Source organism: Jaculus jaculus, chromosome 3 (genome assembly GCF_020740685.1).
Source record: "Jaculus jaculus isolate mJacJac1 chromosome 3, mJacJac1.mat.Y.cur, whole genome shotgun sequence".
Taxonomy (NCBI): domain Eukaryota; kingdom Metazoa; phylum Chordata; class Mammalia; order Rodentia; family Dipodidae; genus Jaculus; species Jaculus jaculus.
Genome location: NC_059104.1, coordinates 183,618,824 through 183,645,216, shown reverse-complemented (window position 1 = coordinate 183,645,216; position 26,393 = coordinate 183,618,824). Strand labels below are relative to the sequence as shown.

General features: G+C 48.6%; 1 protein-coding gene across 6 annotated transcripts in view; it reads left to right on the top strand.

Moving 5' to 3' along the window:
• The window catches only part of Plekha7 (pleckstrin homology domain containing A7), a 212,180-nt gene that overhangs the window by 34,643 nt on the left and 151,144 nt on the right, over positions 1–26,393 (top strand). The window contains exon 1 of one of the 6 annotated variants that reach the window (XM_045146623.1): positions 897–915. The exons of 4 other annotated variants lie outside the window; for them this stretch is intronic. The gene's annotated coding sequence lies outside the window, so the exon portion shown is untranslated. Of the gene's footprint in view, positions 1–896; positions 916–20,055; positions 20,082–26,393 lie in introns of those variants that run through there. One more of the 6 variants, XM_045146619.1, reaches the window with a different exon arrangement.

Below are 26,393 nucleotides of genomic sequence, written 5' to 3'. Positions count from 1 at the left end.
ATTGAGATAATCAAAAGTACAGTTGCCCAGCAGTTCACTGCTGTGACTGTCTTTCCAGAATAGTAAGTACACAAATTGCCAAGGAAGTTAGTTGAGGGATGTTCATTGCCTGCATGTTCACAACACTAAGATTGTAAAGTTCTTGAGGCCAACAGTTATGTATGGAGCCATTAAACAGTGTGCAGACGTGAAGATCTGTCTTTTGTTTGTTTATTTATTTGCTTGTTTGTTTTTCAAGATAGAGTCTTACTCTGGCCCAGGCTGACCTGGAATTCACTATGTAGACTCAGGGTGGCCTTGAACTCACTGCTATCCTCCTACCTCTGCCTCCTGAAGGCTTGGTATTAAAGGTGTGAGCCACCATGCCCGGCAGATAGATCTGCCTTTCTGACCACAGCAGGATTTATGTCAGTTCAAAGACTATAACCTGACGGCAACATCTAGCCTGCTACTCCTTGGCTGCTAAGTTCCTCTGATTCTCATGCCCATCGAGGGAGGTCCTGCTTTCCCTGTGTGTGACTTTCTGTCTTATGTTACTTGGTAACAGTTTTGTCTGGTCTCTGACCAAGGATGGGGCCTTTTTGCCTCCCTTGTTTCCTTCAAGCAAGAGGAGTAGGTGCAGAATGTAACTGAAGGATGTGAACAGAATGCCTTGTCATCAGCATTAGGTGATACTGAGCTGTGGGCTGATTCCTTCCCTCTTGCAAACAGAAACTGTGTGGCCCACAAAGAGGCTTTTAAGCTGCAGCAGCATTAACAAAGACCTCTTCCAGAGACCTCCTTGCTTGAGGGGAGCAGGAGGAAAGTAAATTCAGCTTTGTTTTCTCTGCCTTGGGGACCAACTGGAGCCTAGAATGAGGTGTGCTCGCTGTCCAACCGGTTTTCCATTTTTGTGCATTACCGTCTAACGACTGTGTAAGCCTGCAGCTTTGGTCGGGTAGCAGGGGAGGAGGAGGCAAGCTGGACTCATGTCTGCTGGGGGCTGGGTGCCTGGCGGCATCTCCATTCATCTTCACAGTGGACTGGGATGATGAAACGGGCTGTGTTCAAGAGGCTCAGGGGCTGCATATCTTGCATTGACAGTTCAGAATTAGGAGAGCCAAATTTGCCCAGGTGTCGCTGCCCTGAGCTCCATGGGCTTTGCTTTAGCTCCTAGTCACCGCAAAGCCCCAGAGCAGGGTCAGGATGCGGGCAGGTGGGCACTAGTGCAGCCAGGGCTTTGGCTTGAGTGACAGGCCTCCCAAGCACTGACGTTGTAGGTATGGCCACTGTAGCTGGCTCACTGATGACGCATATCTGTATGCATATATTACCGCAAATGGGGTAATGAAGTATGTACTGTTTTCTATTTTTCACTCAAATCTAAGAAAAAAGTTTATGTCAATATTTCCATTTGTTTTAATATTTAATACAGTTTCACTATGCAGTTGTATCATGATAACTTAGCCAGTAACGGGTAAGATTTAGGGATTTGTTTTTCAAAATGTAGTATCTTTAGTTTGGTAGTTGATCCTAATACTTATGCTAAGGTAAAAATTAACCCTGGGCTGGAGAGATGGCTTAGTGGTTAAGGTGCTTACCTGTAGAGCTTAAGGACCCAGGTTTGATTCCCCAGTACCCACATAAAGCAGGTGCACAAGATTGCACATGTGTCTGGAATTCATTTCCAGTGGCTAGAGATCTGGTATTCCCCCACCCCTTAAAAAAACAATTACACTCAGTGTGGTGGTACACTCTTTTAATCCCAGCACTTGGGAGGCAGAGGTAGGAAGATTGCCTGAATTCAAGGCCACCTTGAGACTACATAGTGAATTCCAGGTCAGCCTGGACTAGAGTAAGACCCTATCTTGAAAAAAAACAAACCCAAAAGCTTATACACTATATGATATCACCTATAAGATCTAAAAATTTCCTATTATTATTATTATTAATTTTATTTGAGGGGGCAGATAGAGAGATAGTACAGGTTTACTAGGGCCTTCAGCAGTTGTAAGTAAACTCCAGATACATGTGCCACCTTGTGCATCTGGCTTATGTGGGTACTGGGCAATTAAACCTATGTCCTAGGCTTTGCAGGCAAATGCCTTAACCACTAAGCCATCTCTTTAGTCCCTTTTTTTTTTTCTTGAGATAAAGTCTCACTATGTAGAACAGGCTGATCTTGAATTTGGGGCAGTCCTCCCAATGTTAGAACTACAGGTACGTACCACCATACTTAGCTGTTAAATTTGTTTATTTGTTTGCTTTTTCAAATTTTTATTAACAACTTCTATGATTATAAAAAATATCCCATGGTAATACCCTTCCTCCCCCCACTTTCCCCTTTGAAACTCCATTCTCCATCATACCCCTCCCCATCTCAGTTAGTCTCTCTTTTATTTTGATGTCATGATCTTTTCCTCCTGTTATGATGGTCTTGTGTAGGTAGTGTCCAGCACTGTGAAACTTTTTTTTTCTTGTTTTGTTTATTTTTATTTATTTCTTTGAAAGCAACAGAGAGAAGGAGGGAGAGAGAGAGAGAATGGACGCGCCAGGGCTTCCAGCTACTGCTAACGAACTCCAGATGCATGTGCACCCTTGTGTATCTGGCTAACGTGGGTCCTGGGAAATCGAGCTTCGAACCAGGGTCCTTAGGCTTCACAGGCAAGCGCTTAACTGCTAAGCCATCTCTCCAGCCTGAAAGCTTGTTTTTAACATCTATGTGAGTCTAACTTTTTTTTTTTTTTTTTTTTGAGGGTCTCACTCTAACTCAGGCTGACCCGGAACTCACTCTGTAGCCTCAGGGTGGGCTTGAACTCACTGTAGTCCTTCTACCTCACCCAGGTGCTGGGAGTAAAGGCCATGTGCCGCCATGCCTGGCTGTGAACAATTATATATCCAGGGCTGGAGAGATAGTGGTTAAGACAGTTGCCTGCAAAGCCTAAGGACCCAGGTTCGATTCTCCAGGTTCCAAGTAAGCCATATGCACAAGATGGCATATGTGTCTGGAGTTCCTTTACAGTGGCTAGAGGCCCTAGTGTGCTCATTCTTTCTCTGTCTGCAATGGAAAAAAAAAAAAAATTAAGTAGCAAGTTTAAATAAGTGCATACTTCTGCATTAAATGTGGTGGCTAACCCCTGTAACCTCAGCATTTGAGAGGCTGAGGTAGGAGGATTGCCATGACTTCAAGACCAGCCTTGGCACAACATGAGTTCCAGGCCAACCTGGGCTACAGAGCAAGGCCCTGTTCTCAGTTTGTCCCTGTCAGACACACACTTCATCAGTAATATGTTTGTGCCGATGAAGGAGGAAGATGATTGGTGGAAGCTGAGGTTGACAAGTAAAGTGTAGGCTTGGAGAGTACAGCCATTAACAGGAGTGTCTGGGTCATTGGAGTGACAAGGCCTGGGCTGGGCTCCGAGGGTGTGGAAGCCGTAGGAGATAAGGCCTGAGTGGGAGTCACCCATATTGAACAGAGCCTTGATTATTTGATACAATGAGTGTGAAGATTCATGTCCTGTAACAGGGCAAGGTGGTGACTGGAAGGTGTGGCCTCTCACTGAGGCCAGGAGGCTTCAGACAAGGCACAGGGCCTAGCAGGGGGCAACAGGTGCCCAGTCTAGTTTTCTTTTCTTTTTTCCTTTATTCTTCTTCTTCAAGGTAGGGGCTTGCTGTAGCTCAGGGTGGCCTTAGAACTCATGGTGATCCTCCTACCTCTGCCTCCCAAGTGCTGGGACTAAGGGCGTGCGCCACCCGGACCAGTCTAGTTTTCTGTTCCTCATTTGGCACCTGTATGGCATGGATGTTTCCCTGGCACGTCACCCTCCCTGCCACGTGGTGTGGCATGTGCATGTGCCCTTGTGGTTGGCGCCCCATGTGCTCCCCTGCCGTGGGCAGTGTGCGCTTGGCTGAGCTGGCTGGAGTGGAACACTGGGCGCCGCCTGCTGTCACTCTTCTACTTACTTGTCGTGGAGGATCCTTCCTTCTTTTTTTTTGTTGTGAGCTCCAGTGATTCCCAGATCTTTGCTCCTTGGCCAGACTGGGGTTATAGGCATGGGTAGCCATGCCCAGCTGTCTGTGACGGCATCTAGGGAATAGCACTTGGGCCTTCATTCTTGTGTGGGAAACCTCTAAGCCATCTGCAGTCCTTTTTTAAAAAAATTTATTTGCAAACGGGGAGAGAGGAAGTGAAGGAGGAATGGATGGAAGGAGGGAGGGAGAGAGAAAGAGAGGATATGGATGAATGAATGAATATGAATGGGCACACCAGGCCTTCTTGTCATTGCAGACAAACTCCAGGAGCATGTGCTGCCTGGTGCATCTGGCTTTACGTGGGTACTGGGGAATCGAACCCAGGCTATCAGGCTTTGTACACAAGCACATTTAACCGCTAAACTAGCTCTCCAGCACCACCACCTCCCTTTTTGACACGGTCTCAGTTCTGTAGCTGAGGGTGACCTTGCACTTGTGATCCTCCTGCTCCCCCGCTTGCGTTACGGGAGCGCAGCTCGTTAGGGTGATCAAACCTGGTGCCTGTTGTCATGCTTGCTAGGCAAGCACTCTGCCCGCTGAGCTACATCGCAGCCCCCATCTGGTGTTTGGACGTGGGCCCCATGGTAGTTTCTGGTGACTGAGAGCCTTGTGGTTAGATCCTGAGCACATAAGTTGTTCTTTTCCCCAGGGCTGGGCACCACACGTGCCTTCAGGAGAACACTGAGGGAAACCTCCCTCTTCACCCAGCTGCTACTGCTGTCCCCAGTGTGTCAGGCAGCGGCCAGTGCTGTGCAGGGGGTGGTGACCTTGGGGCCTTTCTCTGGTCTCTGCTGTAGTCCGTGTGTGCTAGTGGCCCCTTGACTAGTTTCTGGCACCCCCACATCTCTTGACTTTTGAGTACTGTAGCCAATGGCTTCCTCGTGACTGTGTGCTGGTGCATCCGAGGAAAGGAAGGCTGGACAGCACGTTGGGAGGCCCGGTGAACAGAAAGAGACCATGCGACTCTCTCTGTGTCCGTAGTGCCTTTTAGATCATCGGGCTTTCAGACAGAGGCTGACCTCACAGACAGCCTGTGGGCAGACAGGTCAGAAATGGAACTGGCCTCGGGAAGGAGTGAGGAGAGCGAGCCGCCGCGTTCAGGCTGCAGTCCTCGTTCCATGTCACGACAGGCCTCAGGCCTCTCTTTCTGGAAGCCATTATGGTACTTACTGATTCATGGTACTTACTGGCCGGGCTTCTCATTTTTCAGGCATTTTTGAACATCCAGCTGTGTGTATAGCAGGACACATTCATGCCTGCTCATCAACATGTGTGCTAGTGTTTAGAAAACAAGAAGAGGCAAGATTTGCAAACACCACCACTCTGCATTTGTATTCAAATGCTTATCTTGAGTCCCACCATCTTTGCTGGGTTCTAGGGAAATGTCTTCTAAAGCTTAGAATATTCAACTAAACTTTAAAAAATATTTATTTATTGAGATAGATACATAGAATGGGCTTGCTAGGGCCTCTAGACACTGCAAATTAACTCCAGATACATGTACCACCTGTGCATCTGGTTTGTGTGGGGTACTGGGAAATTGAACCTGCGTCCTTAGGCTTTGTAGTCAAGCCCCTTAGCCACTAAAGCTGTCACTCCATCCCCTCAGCTGCTAGTGTCCCAGTATGACCTGAGAGCATAGCATAGTGTTATGATCGTGGTAAGAACTTCTCTCTACCAAGTCTGTTCTGTGGGCAGCACTTGGAGCTCGTTTAAGCTCAGCAGACTGCCCAGGTGGTTAAATATTCCTATTATAGAAACCAAACAGGGACAAAACTCCCGCCACTCCTTGGTTAAGTTTGTCACAATAGCCCTGCAATAGAGTACCATGCACTTGTAAAAAATGATGCTGTGGTGGGCTGAAGTGATTGCTTTGTGGTTGAGGCACTTGCTTGCAAAGCCAGACAGCTTGGGTTTGATTCCCCAGTATCCATGTGAAGCCATATGCACAAAGTGGCACATGCATCTTGAGTTGGTTTGCAGTCACAAGAGGCCCTGATGTGCCCATTTCCTTCCTCTCTATATTTTAAAAAATGATGCTGTGAAAGATTAACCAAGGGGCTGGAGAGATGGCTTACTGGTTAAGAGCTTGCCTGTGAAGCCTAAGGACCCCGGTTTGAGGTTTGACTCCCCAGGACCCATGTTAGCCAGATGCACAAGGGTGGAGCATCTGGAGTTCATTTGCAGAGGCCGGAGGCCCTGGTGTGCCCATTCTCTCTCTCTCTCTCATTTTCTCTCTGCATCTTTCTCTCTCTGTCTGTCATTCTCAAATAAATAAATTAAAAAAAAAAAGAGGAACTAAGGACATGGGAGATGTTCCCTGTACATTAGTAGATAAAAAGAAGTTACAAGATAGGCTGGCATTGGGAGATTCTCAATGAATGGTTAAGTCCTCAGACATACAAAATGGTAATATCTCCTTCCTTGTGTTACTAGGGAGGAAATTGACATGCCTGAAGATCATGCAGAAGTTTGGATCTGAGTCTCCTCCTCAGACTCATTTGTTTCTGTCTATTAAGAAATAGTATGGGCTGGAGAGATGGCTTAGTGGTTAAGGCGCTTGCCTGCAAAGCCTAAGGACCCATGTTCAACTCCCTGGCACCCACATAAGCCAGATGCACACGGCGACACATGCACACAGGTGATACATGTGGCTGAATTGATTTGCAGTGGCTAAGGCCCTGCCTTGCCACTTCTCTCTGTCATTAAAAAAAAAAAAAAGAAAAGAAGAGAAAAAGAAATAGCATGTTATGGAGGCTGGAAATGTAGCTCCACTGGTAGAGTGATTGCCTAGCATACAAAGAGCCCTGGATTCCATCCCTAGCACCAAATAAACTGAGTATGTGGCACAAGCCTGTAATTCCAGCCCACTGGAAGTAGAGGCAGAAGGAGCACAAGTTCAAAATAATCCCTTTGTACCTGGGCTACTGGGACCATGTCTCAAAAAACTAAAGCAAGGGCTGGAAAGATGGCTTAGTGGTTAAGCGCTTGCCTGTGAAGCCTAAGGACCCCGGTTCGAGGCTCGGTTCCCCAGGTCCCACATTAGCCAGATGCACAAGGGGGCGCACGCATCTGGAGTTCGTTTGCAGTGGCTGGAAGCCCTGGCGCGCCCATTCTCTCTCTCTCCTCTATCTGTCTTTCTCTCTGTGTCTGTTGCTCTCAAATAAATAAAAACAAAAACAAAAAACTAAAGCAAACACAAAAGAAATAGCAAGAGCCAGTTGCTCTGTTTAGATCGGAAGACAGGTGAGTCAGGGAGATGTGATACCTTGTTGCTTCATTTGCATGGATGGCTCTTCACAGTGGTAGAGCAGTTTAGAAGATTATATATATATTATATATATAATATATATAAAATATATATCTTTCCTGATTTTAAAAATATTTATTTATTTGTGAGAGAGAGGGAAGGAGAAACAGATAGATAGGTAGATAGAGAGAGAATGGGCATGCCAGGGCTTCCAGCCACTGCAAATGAACTCCAGACACATGTGCCTCCTTGTGCATCAGGCTTACATGGGTACTGGAGAATTGAACTGAGGTCCTTAGGCTTTGCAGGCAAGTGCTTTAACCACTAAGCAATCTCTCTAGCCTCAAACGTGTCTTTTTTTGTTTGTTTGTTTGCTTTTGGTTTTTCAAGGTAGGGTTTCACTCTAGCCCAGGGTGACCTGGAATTCACTATGGAGTCACAGGGTGGCCTTGAACTCACGGCAATCCTCCTATCTCTGCCTCCTGAGTGCTAGGATTAAAGGTGTACACCACCACACCTGGCTCCAAAAAAAATTTAAAAAATTATTTATTTATTTGAGAGATAGCATGAGAAAAAGAGAGAGAGAGAGGGAGGGTGAAGGAGGGAGGGAGGGAGGGGGAAGGGAGGGAGGGAGGGAGGGAGAATGGGCACACCAGGGCCTCCAGCCACTGCAAACAAACTCCAGAAGCATGTGGCTGAAGAACTCAGGAACCAGATGGACGCCATGACAGGCTTCAGAGTCCTCAGTAGGCCTAAGTTTCTGTTTCCCGGCAAGATCTAAGTTTTTTTTTTTATTTTTATTTTTTTCTGGTGAGGGTGGGTTTAACAGTTACTGGAAACTGATTACGCCATACATTCCTGTAGTCATAGATAAGTTCAATTCCTCTAGCCCCAGCCCGCCAACTTTGTACATCTTGGCTTATGTGGGTCCTGGGGAATTGTACCTGAGTCCTTTTGTTTTCCAGGCAAGTACCTTAACTACAATGCCATTTCTCCAGCCTTTTTTCTTGATTTTTCAAAAGCATAGTTAATGATTATATGAACTAGGAAACAGAAGAGCCCCAAAGAGGAAAACACCTTTCTAGTTCTGCAAGAATAAGCACTGTGGCCTTTTTGTTTTTGAGGGAAGGTCTCATTCTAGCTCAGACTGACCTGGAATTCACTTTGTATACCATGGCCTTGAATTCACAGCAGCCAGCCTAATTCAGTGTGGGTTTAGTGAGGATTAAGGGTGTGAACCACAGTACCTAGCATTAACCGCGGCCATGTTTCTTCCTATCTTCTCATGGTGAATGTAAGATTTTCTCAATTTGGGATCCAGTGTGCATATACAGCTTAAAATTTTTTTTGTTTATTTATATTTATTTATTTGAGAGTGACAGAGAAAGAGGCAGAGAAAGAGAGAGAGAGGGAGAGAGAGAGAAAGAATGGTGCACCAGGGCCTCCAGCCACTGCAAACAAATTCCAGATGCATGCGCCATCTTGTGCATCTGGCTTACGTGGGTCCTGGGGAATCGAGCCTCGAACCGGGGTCCTTAGGCTTCACAGGCAAGGGCTTAACTGCTAAGCCATCTCTCCAGCTCATTTTTTTTTTTTTTGGTTTTTGGAAGATCAGGTCCCACTGTGTAGCCTATGGCAGCCTGGAACTCACTGTGTAGACTACTCTGGCTCCAAACATAGGACAATTCCCACTATGCCTGGCTACACATGCGGTTTTAAATATTCTCCCAATCAAGATCACCTTCAGCTACAGAGTTGTGTCAAGTAAAGAAGGCGATATTCAGATCCTGGGAGAGTGACAGGCAAGCTGACAGAATGGAAAGATGGGGCGAGCGGAGCCCGCAACCAGCTTTGGGGCCCAGTGTGCCAAGGCCGGGTCAGGGGCCCTGGGAGCTCCTGCTGGAGTCAATGGGCCGCCTCTTCTCTTGAAGCTAGTTTGGCTAGGGCTCCTGTCACTTCCAACCTGCAGAAGAGGATTTCTGATCAAGGAGGAGATGCCCAGGTTGGCATCAAAGACAGCGAGCAATCCAGGTTTCGTGAGGGAACAGGAATGATTGGCTCACAACGGCAGGAAGCCTCTGCAAATGCCCAAAGAGAGAAGATTCCTCTGCGAGGAGTCAGAGGGCAGGCCCAAGACACTGGAAGCTGGGAGGAGAATCTCACTTTTCTACTGAGGCTCCAAGTGAACTTACTCTGAAGCAGGGAAAATAACCTTTTGATGTTAAAACCTCCTGCCATGCGTGGCTGCGGAAGGCGCGTGTTAGGGAAAGAGTAGTGGCTCTGTGCGGAGACTGCCGGCCGCCGCGCTGCTCCTGAGACAGAGACGGAGCTGTCGAAGGTGGCCAGCCAGGGCTGCAGCCTGTTCCATCAGCTTTTGCATGCAGGCCCTCATGGCAGGAGGGCATGGGTGCGTCTAGTGGCTCTTGGCCTCCTTGCTCTTTTTAAAAAGACTAGAAACAGTGTTATTCAGCTACAAAAACATTTTCTTCCTTGGTAAGCAAGAAGCACAAAGCAGCCCTTCAGGAGGGTGGGCATCAGGAGGGTGGGCAGGCACTGCTGGCAGCTGCTTGCGTCAGCGTAGGGCAGCCCAGGGGCACCCCCCCCACGGCCTGGCAGAAGCAGAGGGAACCAGCAGCACCCAAGGGATGCCTGCAGGACAGAGGGCAGGGCGAGGAGCCTTGTCCGCAGATGATGGCCAGGAGGAGCTGGGCGCGGCTTGGGAGCAGCCTTTTCTGGGCTGCCAGGGGTCTGCTGGAGCCTGGGTGTGGGCGCGCCTGTTCACATCTGCTGCAGATCTCTGCTGACAAGTGTTGGGGCGGTGTGGGCCCTCCTCATGGCAAGGAGCACTTGCCAAACCGCTGGCATTCTTTGATACATGACATGGCATTTTCCGAGGACAGCGCGGTAGCTCTGTTCTCTCTACATACACCAGGTTGTGATGGGGGTTTTGAGTTTGGTATGGACTCAGTGGCTCTGTGTTTGCTCACTCTCTCCTCCCATCCTTTCTTTCCTTCGGCCTCCTTCCCTCCTCCTCGTATGTTCCAAACTCCATTTCCTCTCAAGGGAGGCTGGGGGCTGGAAGTTAGACATGAGTTGATTTCATCTTTGATTAGGGACCCTTTTCCTGGGCAGTAGACCCACAGAAAGTCTGATGATGAGGTTGGCTGTGTGAGGGGGGGGTGGTCAGGTGGGAAGCTGAGTGTAAGTGGGGTTCTGAAATCACCCTGGTGCAAGTTCTTGTCTGGAGCTCAGCTGGGCTCCAAGCCTGTCGGCCCAGGGCCCTGCTTGGGAGAGTGCCTGCGTGCTGGGGAAGGGGAGCTGGTAGAGGAAATGGGACAGAGGGGTCAGGCTATGGGCTGCTCTCTCCTCTTGTGTTAGGGTGTAGTGAGGATCAGGGACTCCCTAGCAGGAGCTGACGTGGGCCCAGGCTTGGAGGGCCCGCGGCGTTGAGTGCTGTCTTCTTCCTTCTCCTGTCCCAGCCCCAGAGATGCGGGATGACTGTCGCCTGGTGGACCTGCAATCTGACCTTGGGTCAGCTTAAATCATCCAGATACTGCGCTTTTATTTGTGACAAGAGAGCAGCTTAGGAACCCTGGTGTCAGCTCGGGATGGGGATGGGCGCCTGGTTTGTCATTTGCCGTAACAGACTGCTGCTTTAGGGGCTGCTGGGGAAATCATGTGTTAGTGAGACTGCTCTTTCTAAACATTAACTAGTGCAGCCACTAATGCATTTGCCAGTTAATAATGTACCTGCTGAGTGTTGAGCTGAAATTTCACAGCCAATTTAAAAACATAAGGAATTTTTAAAAGTAGGACACAGAAAGCCCAGGTGTCTTAGAGTGATGGAATCCATAATTTTGTGCTGACTGGGGGTTTAGTGGCTCCTTTCCGGGAGTCCCTAATCAGTGTCTTGCTCCTTGTCCCTCCACAATAAATGCACACCCTATCTCTAGGTGAACTGGGAAGCTATTTTACAGTTTGTGTAGCCACAGGCTGGAGAAGCTCTTCCCTTGGTGAGGGAGGCCTTGGGAAGGAGACCAGTGGAAAAGTGGGTCAGAATTTATGGTGTCAGTAGATGGTGTAGGCACATGCTATCAAATCCCTCAGGACCTAAATAAATAAAAAAAAAATTTAAGGGGCTGGAGAATTGGCTCAGTGGTTAAGGTGCTTGCTTGCAAAGCCTAAGGACCCAGGTTTGATTCCCCAGTACCCATGTAAAGCCAGATGCACATGCATTTGGGGTTTGTTTGCAGTGGGTAGAGGCCCTGGCACATCCATTCTGTCTCTGTGTGTCTCTCTATCTCTGCTTGCAAAACAACAACAACAAAACCCAGCCCCCAGGACCACACAGAGGCTGCTCGTAGTTGTGGCCGGGCTTGTTCCACGCACAAAGCAGTGAGTGGATGTCTTAAATAATGAAGTCCTCTGTGGAGTTTGCTTTGGAGAAAGAGAAAATGGTAAAAAAGTCTGAATGGGAGTTTGGAGAGATGGCTTAGTGGTGAAGGTGCTTGCCTGCAAAGCCTAAGGACTCATTATGGACTCTCCTGGTCCCATGTAAGCCAGACGTACAAGGTTCACACATGTGTACAAGATGGCACTCGTGTCTGGAGTTTGAGTTCAGTGACTGGAGGCCCTGACATTCCAATACTGTCTCTCTCTGATTAAAAAAAGAATCTGAATGGGACTGGAAGGATGCCTTGGCAGTTAAGGTGTCTGCCTACAAAACCAAAGGAGCTCAGTTCAATTCCCTAAGATCCACATAGGCCAGATGCACAAGGTGGCACGTGTGTTTGGAGTTTGTTTAACGTGGTTGGAGGCCCTGGTACATCCATTCTGTCTCTCCTGCGCCTCTTTCTCTCTTAAATAAATAAATCAATGAATAAAATATATTTTTAAAATCTGAATGAAAAATTTAAGGGAAGTGAAACCAAGGCTTCCATTGGATTCCGAGCAATATGACTGCAGATCATGCCTGTGTAGAAGGAAGGTGTCTGCCAAGCTTGTACTGGCTTCGCTGCAGGTCTCACTTCACACCCTGGCCTGTGACATCAGGTGTTTTACCAGCTTTGCTGGCTTTTGCTAGAACCCTGGTGGCCTTGGGGTTCATCACGTGGCATCAGAAGTGAGGTCTGCAAGCAGTGTGAGTGTCCTCAAGTCAGCACTAGAGGTTGCCCAGCAGGTATTTGTAGAACATGGACAGCACGAATACACACATGCACACCCTCGTGCACACGCACACGCACACGCACCCACATGCCTCAGCGCCACTGCCCTGGTGGTTCGTCTCAGTCTTCCACTCCTGGTTCCAGGGTTCCCTTCCGCTTCTTCCATACATCTTTGTGTGCTGGGAGAGGGAGGTTTCCTGCAGCTCCAGCTGGCCTCCCAGGTGCTCTGTAGCATGGGTGACCTTGAACCTCTGATCCTCTTCCTTCTGCCTCCCTAGTGGTGCGATTACAGGCGCATACCACCATACTTGGCTTTATTTTTTGCGCCTTCACCCAGATGTGTTTGTTAGAAGAACTGGTGTGTCCAGACTGGTGGCATGGCTGATGCTTTCTGTGGATGGCCCCCACATTTCTCACAGCTGTCCTGTGGTGAGGTAAGAAAGATGACGTACAGCAGGGTGTGGTGGCTCACACTTGTAATCCCAGCACTCTGGGGCTGCAGCAGCAGGATTGCTATGAGGTTGAACCCAGCCTGGCACACATAACGAAGATGTGGATCTGCTTGAGCTACGGAGTGAGGCCTTGTTTCAAAAGCACTGTAATAGAGTCTCAGCATTTGGGGAGTCGAAGATCAGGAGTTCAAGGCTAGCCTGTGCTACCTGAAATCCTGTCTCAAAAAAAAAAAAAAAACAGGGGAGATGGCTCAGTAGTTAAAGATGGCTTTCTTGCTTGCAAAGTTTGTCAGCAAGGTTGGATTCCCCAACACCCATGTACAGCCAGGTGTAAAGTTGCACATGCATGACATATGCCTCCCCTCATACATACATACATACATACATAGATACATACATATACACGCATACGCATGCAAAAATGCATAAATTAAAAACAAAGAGGACTGGCAATATAACTGTGAGAGCATACGGCCCTATATCAAATCCCAGTAGTACCCCAAACCTAACAATAATCGCAATAGTAGCAGACATTTGCCACAGTGGTACCACAGGCATCTCTGATTCCAAAGTTGAGTTCTTAATTTCTTTTTTTTTTTTCAGAGAAATTTAAAAAAATTCATTAATTAATTTATTTTTATTTTTTTGAGGTAGAGTCTCACTCTAGCCCTGGCTGACCTGGTCTACACAATGTAGTCTCAGGGTGGCCTCGAGTTCATGGTGATCCTCCTACCTCTGCCTCCTGAGTGCTGGGGTTAAGGGCGTGCACCACCATGCCCGGCTGGAGAGGGGTGCGTGCCTCAGTATACCCACATCTGTCTATACATGACCTTATCTTCCCCTGGAGTCGAAGAGCCCCAAAGTCGTCCTGACAATACAGAAATTTCAGGTTTTGAGGGATTAGCCTGGTGCATTCTGTGGTCATCATTGCTTTTGGTGTAGCACATGAAAATTAGGGAAAGACTTGTTGATAAAGGGTTTTCAAGCTTTTTGAATTGCATATGCTGTATTAATAAATTAGCAAGAGGGGGCTGGAGAGGAGGATGGCTTAGCAGTTAAGGTGCTTGCTTCTAAAGCCTAAGAACCTAGGTTCAGCTCTCCAGAACCCACCAAAGCCAATGCATAAGGTGGTGTATGCGTCTGGAGTTCGTTTGCAGTGGCTAGAGGCCCTGACTTGCTAATTCTCTCTCATAAAATAAATTTTAAAAAATTTAAAAAATGAATTAGCAAGAACCCTAACATATATATTCATTTACAGATCATATTCTTTAATAAATTAGCATGGACTCCAGTGTATATGTACTCATTAATAAACTATATCCATTAATAAATTAGCATGAACCAACGCATATGTACTCATTTACAAATTATATCTGTGAATTACTGTGCTATGTATATGTATGACACAGAAAAAAAAAAGTGATTTAAGAGGCGACTTATAAAGGTGATTTCAGGATAAACTGAGCCAGGCGTGGTGGCTGACACCTGTAATCCCAACACTTTGGAGCCCTTGGCAGGAGGAGAATCACTGGAAGATCTAGGCCACCCTAGGCTATAGAGAGTACACTGTCCTTAAAACAGTAGCAAAAGGGCTGGGGACATGGCTCAGCAGCTGGAGGAACTTACTTGCAAAGCCTGATTGCCCAGGTTCTACTCCCCAGTACCCGTGTAGAGCCAGATGCACAAAGTGGCACATGCGTAATTTGTGTGCAGTGGCAGGAGGCCCTGGAGGGCCCCCCTCTCTTTCTCTCTAAAATAAATATATGAATAACTGAATAATGAAATTGAAACATCAAAAAATTCCAAATAAGGGCTGGAGAGATGGCTTAGCGGTTAAGCACTTGCCTGTGAAGCCTAAGGACCCCGGTTCGAGGCTCGGTTCCCCAGGTCCCACGTTAGCCAGATGCACAAGGGGGCGCACGCGTCTGGAGTTCGTTTGCAGAGGCTTGAAAGCCCTGGCGCGCCCATTCTCTCTCTCTCCCTCTATCTGTCTTTCTCTCTGTGTCTGTCGCTCTCAAATAAATAAATTAAAAAAAAATTAAAAAAAAAATTTCAAATAAGAATCCTATGACCACCAGGAGTCCATGGTGTACTGTTTTCTTCTTGAAGTGACGGTTGTGGGCCCTGTGGGACCCAGTTCTCTGCACTTGGATTGCTGCCCTTAGTATCTCTGCCTGCCTTCCTATGAGTGCTCACGCCCCGCGGCCCTCCACTTTCAACTGCTCTGACTTACAGAGGTGGGCGAGGGCTCACCTCTCCATCCTCGTGTGCCTTTGTTTTAATCAAGCTTACTGAACAGAGGGTAAAACTGCCAGCTGCCACTACAGCTCCAGTACTTTGCCCTCATCTCTGCGTCCCTTAGTCAGCCCCAGCAGCCTGCAGACATCCTGACACAGGGGAAGACCACTTCGTGGTCCTTGGGTACAGTTCAAGGACTACCAGGATCAGAGAAGATAGTACTCTTGTATGGAAAACAGTTTGTCTCCTTAAAAATCTAGGCCAGGCATGATGGTGCACAGTTTTAGTTCCAGCACTTAGGAGGCAGACATAGGAGGATCGTTGTGAGTTTGAGGCCACCCATAGTGAATTCCAGGTCAGCCTGGGCTATAGTGAGACCCAACCTCAAAAAAACATAAAAAGAAGCCAGGTGTGGTGGCACATGCCTTTAATCCCAGCACTCGGGAGGCAGAGGCAGAAGGATGGCCACAAGTTTAAAGCTACCCTGGGCCTACATTGTGAATTCCAGGTCAGTCTGGGCGAGAGCAAGACCCCTTGAAAATGCAAAAACAACACAACAACTAAAAACCAAAAACAAAAAAGAGAAAAAAAAAACATAAAAAGGGCTGGAGAGATGACTTAGTGGTTAATGTGCTTGCCTGTGAATCCTAAGGACACAGGTTCAATTCTCCAGTACCCACATATGCCAGATGCACATGGTGGATGGAGCATGCGTCTGGAGTTGGTTTGCAGTAGCTCTAGGCCCTGGCATGCCCATTCTGTCTATCTGCCTCTTTTCCTCTCTCAAATGAATAAAATAAAAATAAACATTAAAAAAATTAAACAGAATTATCACATGATCCAGTGATTCCAACTCTAGGTATAGATTCAGAGGACTCCAGGACAGAGTCTCAAACAGATAGACACAGGCATTTATCACAGAACAGTCACAGTAGTCAAAAGATGACAAGAACCTGAGCATATATCAACAGGTGAGTAGATAAAATGTGATGTTGACATGCAAATGAATATTATTCAGCCCTGAAAAAGAAAAAAATTCACTTATACCAGAGTATGAATGAACTTCAAAGACATTATGCTAAGTGAAATAAGCCGGTTACAAAAGGATAAATTCTGTATGATTTCATATGTGTGTGTGTGTGTGTGTCTGTGTGTGTGTGTCTGTGTGTGACCTAAACAGTTTAGTACATAGAAGAGAAAGTAGACTAAAGGTTTCCAGAGCTGTGGTGGGGAGAGGAATGGGGAGTTACTGCTAGTAGTAACAGCATCTCTGGGCTGGAGAAGACCTTTTAGAAACACACCGAGGTGTTGTTTGCAGAGTATCATGGATTTGAGAAAATCAGAAGGCAGTGGGATCTGGGCTGGTGTGGAGGGCTGGGGAGTTGGGTCACACAGCTTCAAGCAGACACCAAGCATCCCAGTGTTGTGGGCATCTTCTTTCAGACACCAAGGCTGTATGTAGAATGGGATACCTGGGGCCACACCCTGGCCATTCTGACTGGCTGTACAGCAGCTCTCCTGTCCCCCTGGGGACGTGATCAAGATTTAGGCCATGAAGCAGGGCCATTTGTTCCTCTTCTTGTCCCCTCTTTTCTGTCAGGTGACAGCAGCTCTGGTGTGGCAGCCCAGTACCCTTTGATTGGGCCACTGCCCGAGCACTCCAGTGTCAGGGCTCTGCGTTTCCAGAGCACACAATGAATGGTCTCTGCGATCCTGAAGTAGGGCAGGTAGTGTCTTTGGAGTTAAATTTAGGGCTTAGCCTCCACAAGCCATATTTAACTTCTACCCACCATCACAAAAGAAAGAAAAAGTCCTAAGTTAAGCAAGGTACAAGTAACCAGTAGATACAGTACCAAACTGGAACACATACCTCTAAAAATAAAAGATGCTGAGGTCCCCAAAATGCCAAATATGGCTGCTTTGTTGATGCTTACGTCCAGGTTTTCTGTTTCTGCCACCCCTGTCACAGGGCTAGAGCACAAGGTGATACAGCTGATGACACAAGCCCTCTGGGAGACTGCTGGGAACAGGGACCTGGGCAGGGCGCATATAGATGGAGGTTTCCACTCTAGGTGCCTGAGGCCCTGGCGGTTGTCTTGGGTCAGTGTGACTTCCCTGCTCCTCCTCACCCACCCCGTCACAAGGTCACTTGGATTGTTCTGGGTATGGGGAGCAAGCTCCCCACTGTTTCTCTTGAGCTGAGAAGCCCCCTGAACCCCCTCGTTCCCAGGGCGCCTTGGCCAGCCTTGGGTGCTGGGATTGCTTATCTTTTGTTCTTGGCGCTGGAGAGTTCCCGAGAACCACGTGTGCTAGGGCCACGGCAGGGTGCCTGGCCTCAGGCAGGAGAGAGGCTTCTTGGTAGTTTTTGGGTCAATTTTGTGTGGAGAAGATGAGAACGGTAGCTGAAAGAGAGGTTTAAAAAAACGGGAGCCCATGCAAGGGTTGGTACATAAATGATGTCACAGCAGCCCTCCAGGAGGACCCCGTGACAGTGCCTACAGAGAGTAGGAAAGCTGAGGTAACTCCTGCTTAGTGTCACCCAGCCAGCAGGAAGCAAGGGTGGGATTTGAACCCAGGCAAACTGTCTCCAGGACCTGTGCACTGAGCTCCTGTGGATTTCCCATGCTTCTGTGAGAGCCCACAGGGCTCCCCTCACCTGAGGCACGGAAAGGGGGGCTGTTTGGGAGCTTGGGGCCCTGCTACTCCTCCCCTCCCCCTCCCCACTGCTCCTTTTTGGGAAGGAAGACAGGAGAGAGGTTGCCCTACTCCCCCCCCTTTGCTCTCCTGCAGTGGCTTTGTCATGCAGGGCTTTGCCTCCATTGTGGGTTACAAAAGCCATGTTTAACTTTTCTGCTCATGCATTTTGGTCAGGACAACAGGGACTTATTTCTCTATTACCTGCTTTATGCCAGACCCTCCCTGGTGTTCCTCATGTACCTCCCCGCTGCGAGCCTGGTGGGTGTCACCATTCCCAGTGCACAGGGGGGCAGTGGAGGCACCAATATGAATGACCACTTTAAGCAGCCCAAGTTCAGGAGTAGTGAATAGCAAACTTTTTTATTTTTCTTTTCGATTTTTCGAGGTAGGGTTTTACTTTAGCTGACCTGGAACTCACTATGTAATCTCAGGGTGGCCTCGAACTCACTGCGATCCTCCTACCTCTGCCTCCCAAGTGCTGGGATCAAAGGCGTGTGCCACCACGCCCGGCTGTGAATAGCCAACTCTTGTTTGATGTCAGGCCCCTTTGACTAAAGCACCTTCCTCCCATGGAGGCCTAGGAGGGTGCAGCAGGAAGGCCATTGCCTTCCAGGCTCTTGGCGGGTCTTCCTCGGTGATGACTGTGCTGGGTCTGAGGACAAGGCTGAGGTCCTGTCCCAGGGATGATGGTGTCCTGGGGACAGTAACAGCTCAGGATACCCACTTCGGGCGTGGCCGGGGGCGGTGCAGTGCCAGAGGGCCTCTTTTCTGGGCCACTTCTCCAGTTGCCTGCAGCCGGTAACTGGAGCTCGGGCCTTGTCGTTGGCAGCAGAGGGAGGCTCAGTACCTTTGAGGGCCCGGGCCAGCAGGAGAAGCTTCCAGTGAGACCGGGCCTGCGGCGAGCGCTGCGAGCGAGCGAGCCTCGGGACCCCCACAAGACGACGGGGGCTTTCTGCAGCCAGAAATCCTACCTTTCTTCTGGAGCCTCTTTCGTTCGTCCTAGTGAGTGGTGGAGAAATGAGCTGGGAGCTGGGTCAGTTGGGGGACCGACCCACTGAGGACACTGGCTGAATGACTTGATCTTCCTGAAACTTGAGGACTTTTTGTTTTGAGTTAAAAAAAAATGCCGTGGCCAGAGAATGAGCAGGAATGGTTCAGAAAATGAAATTCCTCATTCAGAGACCCCGAGAGCACTGGGGCCTTCTGGGAGGGCCAGAGGGGCAGCTGCTGGCTGGGTCTGTCCGCAGAGGTCAGGTCGGGGTGGTAGGGCCCGTGGTGGAGATGAGCGGATGGAGGTGTGTGGGCATGTCTGGATTCTAGGACATAACTGGAGGCAGAGCTGCTTCCCCACTCTCAACCAGGTCCTGTGTGCCTCAGTGTTCCTATCTGGACACTGCAGGTGAAGTTCCTTGGTGGCCCAGGTCCTGCCCAGAGACTTGGGGAAGCATCAGCTGGTGTGGCTGTTACACCGTTGTTGTTCATTGTTATTTATTATTTAAGCGCCTTGCTGGGCTGAGTAGCTGCCTGGGGCGGAGCATCCCCTGAGCTGCGGTCCCCTTTCCTCTGTATTCCGCCTGCCCCTGGCTGTAGGCAGCAGCTGCCTCTGCTGCTGACACAGGGCTCGTTCCCTATACGGGTTAGTTTCATTGATCGAACAGCCTTCTCAGAATCTCCAGGGAAATTCTGTGGTCACTGTGTGACTGCTGGCAGCATTTCTCTCTGCCTGCGTGAGGTGCATGTCATCACCCAACCCCTTACCTGCCTGCAAGGCCCAACTGACCCTCACCCCATTCCCAGGGGTGCCTGTCACCCAGATGACCTCAGGAAGTAAGCCTGGGACTTTTGGCGTCTAGCACCCAGCGGCTTCTCGGCTCATTCCTATGTGTTGGATGCTGACATAAGGGGATAGCAAGCTTCTCCTAGACTGCTGGGACTTGTGGCTGTGAGCCAGCTGCGGAGCAAGGGCTTTGCGCTCTGGTGAAAAGGAAACAGGTTTCCGCCCCCAAGAGTGAAGGGACTACCGAGATTTAAGGGGGAGGGAGGAGCACAGGTGGGCGTGAGAGCAGGAACGAGGGCTCACTTGCTCACCGTCTGCAGGAGGAAGTGTGGTGCCAGGAGGTCGAGTGGACCTGCCATTATTAGTGTTCTGGTTTCTCCAAGGTTCCTTTGGGTTCAGCAGATTTAAGCTCTGAAAACCCAGTGTGATCGCTTGATCTAGGAGGCAGGCTCCCTGGAGGGAGACCTCAGCTACCTCCATCCAGGAGCCAGGTGAGTCAGGAACCACACTGATAGCTGATAAGGAAGGTTTTCCTTCTAGGGGCGTTAATTGACACAGATTAGATTTCAAATGAGTGGACCTTTTGTTGCAGGAGCTTTTCTAATCAAGGGGCTTCAGTACTGTGAGTTTTCAGAGCCAATCTAGGCTCATTACCCCGTCTCTTGCCACCTTGGCCATGTAGACCTGATGTTGTTACTTACAGGCTTGCTCGTCCCGTTCGTTTTTCAAGCTTGGTTTAACCACTAGCCTAACATCTCCCTCAGACACTACCCTGCAAGGATGTGAGCCTGGCTGTGAACTTTATTAAACATTTACAAACATGTTTTTTTCAGATTCCTAGATAATCTAGTATAAACGATATGTTTTGGATTTTTCTCTCTAGTAGTCTATTAATAATTCCATCAGCTCCTGCTACACAGAGAGACTGGAAATGCGTCAGAAGTGGTGTTGAGGAAGCCAGGTTGGAGGGTGAAAGGGTGCTGTGGCAGATGGCCCGTCACCAAGTGTTTAGCTGAGGAGCTTGCTGGCCTGAGCAGGACTGGGACCCTGTCACTCCAGGCTTGACCTCCCCATCCTTGCAGGGACTGTTGCTCAGCCGTCCGTGCTTGTTTTCCTTGTCAGTGTCTTTTTCTCTGGTTACATCTGCTGTGTATTACAGTAAAGAAAACAAGCTATTCATAATCCGACTCTCCCAAGACAATGAGAGCAAAGATCCTTGCAAATTTCCTTCCAGGTCCCCCCCCCCATATTTAACATATCATTGAGGTTTTAATGCCTTTATTTCCTTTTTCTTTTTTTCCAAGGTAGGGTCTCACTCTAGTCCAGGCTGACCTGGAACTCACGATGTAGTCTCAGGGTGGCCTCAAACTCATGGTGATCCTCCTACCTCTGCCTCCCGAGTGCTGGGATTAAAGGTGTATGCCACCATGCCCGGCTTTATTTTCTTATTATAGAAATAGTGTGTGTTTGGGCTGACCTTCAGTGTGAGGTCCACCACCATGAGACCTCAGTGTAGGGTTTCACCACTGTTGATTTTCAGTGTAAGGTCCTTTGTTATGTACACTTGGAACAGGGTACCTGGGGTTCAGGAAAGTCCTTGAACCCCAAACCCTAGATTTGTATGTACTTTTAAGCAAGGTCTTGAATAAAATAAGACTGAGAAGGATTGGTTTTTCGAGGTAGGGTCTTACTCCAACCCAGTCTAACCTGCAATTCACTCTGTAGTCTCTGGGTGGTCTCAAACTCAGGGAGATTCTTCTACCTCAGCCTTCCAAGTGCTGGGATTAAAGGTGTGTGCCACCATGCCCAGCAAATTATTATATTTATTTAGGGAAGTAAAGAACCAAAGGAAAGGAGAATGAACACATCCTCATGGCTTGAGAACCCATATGGTGGACCTGGAAAAAGAGACAGAAAAGAAAGTACAGAGCTCTCGCTGTGTGGAGAAAGAGCCCATGCAGAAAGCAGAGGCTTGAGGGCCGAACCAAGGGAAACCTACCCAGCAGCTGGAGGTCCCAAGTGGTTAGGCACTCAGAGGCCTTCTCCCATCACAAGCATGTTTATAAGCTTATGGTGGTGGGTCCTGCCTTCTGGCTCAGGTGAGCCGAGAGACATTCATTGGTTTGGGGTAGGGGCTGTCTCAGGAAGAGGCTAGCCTTGATGCCCAGTCCTGGGGGCTGAACTAGACCAACCGCAATGTTAGGGCTACATTTAAATCCTGGGAGATAACTCCTTCCCAAGAGGGACCCAGGTTGTTTATGGAAAAGCAAATCTCCTTAGCCTTTAATCCCAGCACTTGGGATTCAAGCAGTTAGGAGGATTGCTGTGAGTTCGAGGCCACCCTGGAGACTGCATAGTGAATTCCAGGTTAGGCTGGCCTAGAGTGAGACCCTACCTACCTGATAAACCAAAAAAAAAAAAAAGAATCCAGATCATCTTTTGATCTCTAGCACCTATAGGCCTAAAGACATCCCTGTTTCTTACTTTCAGGGCCCCATCACCCTAACTGTCTAAAAGAGCTACCTGACCCCACCTATCCCACAACAGTGAGGTTATTACCTTTTTTGTTTTTGTTTTTAGTCAGGGTCTCACGCTAGCCCAGGCTAGCCTTGCACTCACAGTGATCTTCCTGCCTCAACCTCCCCAGTGCTGGGATCACATGCATGAGCCACCACACCCAGCTGTTTTCAGGTTTTCCGTACTTACAAGTGTTAATGTGTGGAATATCTTTGTGCTGCGGTCTGTTCTTGTACCCCAGTGTGTCTTTTCCCTGTACTTGAGTTAGAAGGTGCTGTTCTCTTTTCCTCCTGCCCTTACCTTGCTCCTAACCTTTGAGCTCTTGGTTGCTGTTTGGCAAGTCTTATCTCTTCTATTAGAGTCTCCTGGGCCAGGGTGACTAAGGCCACCTGAAACCAGGAAGGAGATGCACTTAAATAACCACTTCCGGTCTGATGGCCTGTCAGACTGCCTGGTGGAGCCATTACGCTTACTATCCTTACACTTTCTAGGTTGGATTGACAGGGCCAGCCAGTGCTGCCCCTGTCTTCCGGGGCATGTGTGTGTGTGTGTGTGGGGGGGTGGTCAGTGCAGAGTGGGGCAGGCTGTGATGCCCCCTGCAATTGGAGAACTGAGGATTAGGACCACGGCCAGGAGTGGGCTGCGGAACTCCTGCAAAAGCCAAGGCTTTTATTTTTTCCATGTCATCAATCTGGATTAGATGTAATGAAAACAGAGCTAACGCTGAATCTAACTGGTGTTGAGCCTGGGGCCTCTGGGTGGTGGTCAGCTAGCCCATGGCTCAGCAGAGGGACCTGCAGAAGCAGCTGGTGGGAGGGGATGAATTGAGGGTCTGACCTTTGCTGTGTCTCTCTGGCCAAGTGTATTCCCTCTAGGAGGCAGAAGCTCCACACTCTCAGCCGGGATTATGTGGCCCCTTGCAGAACTGCATGCTGGGTCCTCACTAATCCCCCTCCTGCCAAGCCTGGCTCAGTGGCTGGTGCATCAGTGTCCTTGTGCACGTGTGTGTGTGTGTGTGTGTGTGTGTGTGTGTAACACCATATGAGGTGCTGTGTTGTAGCAATAGAGCATTTCTGCTTACTCGGAAAACAAAAACGAAATGGCAAATAAACTAAGCAGTACTCACATTTCTATAAGCTAGATTACTGGGAAACTCTGCCCTCCCAGCTCCATATTTTTTTACTTTTTAAAATATTTTTCTTTATTTGCAAGGAGAGAGAAGAGAGACAGAATGGATGTGCCAGGGCCTCCAGCTGCTGTAAACAAACTCCAGATACATGTGCCACTTCGTGCATCTGGCTTTATGTGGGTCCTGGGGAATTAGCCTGCCAAGCTTTGCAAAACTTCCCTTGGAAGTCCATAATGTCGTTAGCCTTTGCAGGTAAGCACCTTAACCGCTAAGCTGTCTCTACAGCCCTGCTGTTAAGTGACTGTATGGTCTGTGGGCTTTGTGTCTACATGCCAGGTCCCTAACCACCCCAGTCGTTTTCGTCCCTCCAGTGGTCTCACTGAGAAGATCTGAGAACAAACCTTAGGATTACTCGGGAGATGGCTTAGTTGATAAAGTTCTCATGGCTCTAGTTAGAACGCCTGAGCAGACCTCATACAAAAAGGCAGAAGTGGTGGCAGGCTCTTGTAATCCCGGCTCTGCTCATGACAGCGAGATGGCGGGTGGAACGGGAGAGTTCCCCACAAGCTTGTGGAGTGCAGCAAAGGACAGCAGAGCAAGAAAGCCCGTCTCAAACACGTGGACAGCCGAGGGCCAACCTGAAAATTGTCCTTGGTCCTCCATGCATCTCCCCTCTCTCTCTCTCTCTCTCTCTCACTCACTTACATGCATACACACATCCAACTAGTAATTTTAGAGGTTCTTGGTAATAGTCCCTACTGGTCTTCCATGGACTGCTGGCTCATGTTTGGCATAATGTGGAGAAAAACATCGGACAGATGGTACCCCTGTCCAGGTGTGGTGTTTGAATGTAAAATGTCCCCCATAGTCAGTTATTTGGACACATGGACCCCCACTTGGTGGCACTGTTCTGGAAGGCTGTGGAACCTTTAGGAGGTGGAGCCTTGTTGGAGGAAGTGTGCCATTGGGGGCTGGCCTTGGGGTGTTACAAGCCCAACCCTGCTTGCTCTCTGTACTTCTTCCCTTCCTGCTGATGTGATGATGTGAGGACAGCTTCCCGCTTGCCTTTTCCACCATGACGAAAGTATAAGCTGAAAACAAGTCCCTTCCTTCCCTAATCATCTTCTGCTTGGGTATTTTGTCCCAGCAACAAAACAGTAACCGATTATCAGGCTGGTAATTTTCTTTAAGTGTCACTGGTTCTGAGTTTGGGAGTATGCATTATTTCCTCTGTTACCGTGAAAGCAATTGTTGTTCTCAACTAATCCAGCCACTGACTGAGCCTCTTCTGTGTGCCGGGCACTCTACTAGACTCTGAGGAGTAAAAAATGAGTACGTGTTGATCCCTCAAAATGCCCAGGAAGACATGCAAACAACCGTAAAGCAGCATGTCCCGTGAAGATGGGTATAGGGGGAGATTGTCGTGAGGTGGGCACCCTCAGGCATGGGGAAGGGATGCCTGCTCAGCAGAAGCTGTGCTTGAGCTAGGCCTTCAAGGATGGGTAGAAAGTTGCCAAAGGGATGTGTGGCAGAAGTGTATTCTAGGTGAAAAAAAATCATTCACCCCTCTTCAGTCACTCATTCAGAATGCCTTTCTTGTCAGCACGCTACAGCCTAGACCCCATGGGTCATTAAAAGGAGGATTTCTTTTTCTTTTGGTAGGCTGCCCTACCAAACAGTTGTGGGAAATATCTGAGTACACTAAAAAATATCTTTTCTTATAAGGGAGGTAGACATTTGTGGAAATGGTCTCAAATGAAACACTGTGTATAAAAAAGAGCAGAAGACAACAGAAGATATGGAGTAACTTTTACTTATTTATTTCAAGGTAGGGTTTCACTTTAGCCCAGGCTGACCTGGAATTCACTACAGAGTCTCAGTGTGGCCTCAAACTCATGGCTATCCTCCTACCTCTCTCTGCCTCCCGTGTGCTGGGATTAAAGAAGTGCACTACTACCTGGCTTGGAGTAACTTTTATGTGAGTTTTTTTGTTCTTTTCTGAATTGATTTTTTGTTTATTCGAGGTAGGGTTTCGCTCTAGCCAAGGCTGACCTGGAATTCAGTATGTAGCTTTGAACTCACAGCAATCCTCCTACCTCTGCCTCCCAAACGCTGGGATTAAAGGCGTGCGCCACCACATCTGGCTCTTGTTTTCTTTTTTGTAGCGTTTTTGTTTCTGCTACTTTTCAGATAACCTCACCATCTTACATTGTTCTTTACTCTGCGTTCCAATAGTGCTGGGTAAGAAAACACTGACAGTTTTTAATTACTGGTGCTTACCTCTACCCTAAGGAAGGGTCTCTGGCCCAGGCTGACCTGAAATTCACTATGTGGTCTCAGGGTGGCCTTGAAGTCACTGCTTCCTGTCATTAAAGTTGCCGCCCCCCCCCCCCCCCCCCCCCCCCCCCCCCCCCCCGCCTCCCAGCTAGACTGGCGCTTTGGCTGCTGTTTCGCAACTCTAAGGCCTGGCCTTCCACACGTCCTCTTAGCTTGTGGTGTTCCCTCTGTGTTTGTGTTGAGTTTGCTTCTTACCTAGTGCAGCCCAGAACTTCCCACCTGACTCCCTGCTTGTCAGAGACAGCTCCACTCTGCTGGGATGAACCTCCAGACCAGGCACAGTTTATGGGAGGAAAGGTTTATTTGATGCTTGCAGATCCAAGGGAAGTTCCATAACGGCAGAAGAAGCTGGCCCCCTTTGCAGATTCACACACAGACAGAAGAAACCGCCAGCAGCCTCTCCGAAAACAAGCACGTTCCAGGAACCCAGGCAGAGCTCAAGCACTCTGCTTACTTGAGGCTGGAATTCAGATCTGCCCCAAGTAACACCACTGGGCCGGACCCCAGGATCCACCCATAATGACACCTTCCAGCCAGGTGGCTGGAAATCCTAGTTGCAGCTTGAATAAACTTTTGTCTGTTGGGATAGGACATTCATTCAAACTACCACAGCCCTCATTTTAGCCGCCTGTGGTACGAGGGGGCAGGCTTCGAGCTGTAGACAAGGTTCTGCTCAGTGGGTCCGTTTTGTAATCAAGGTTGAATTAGTTTTCAGAACTTGATGCAGTGTAGCTCATTCTGGTATCGCTGGCTTCTTGGAGGGAGGGAGGAAGAACTGCATGAGCACCCTGTCGATGTGCTATGCAGTTTCCTACAATGT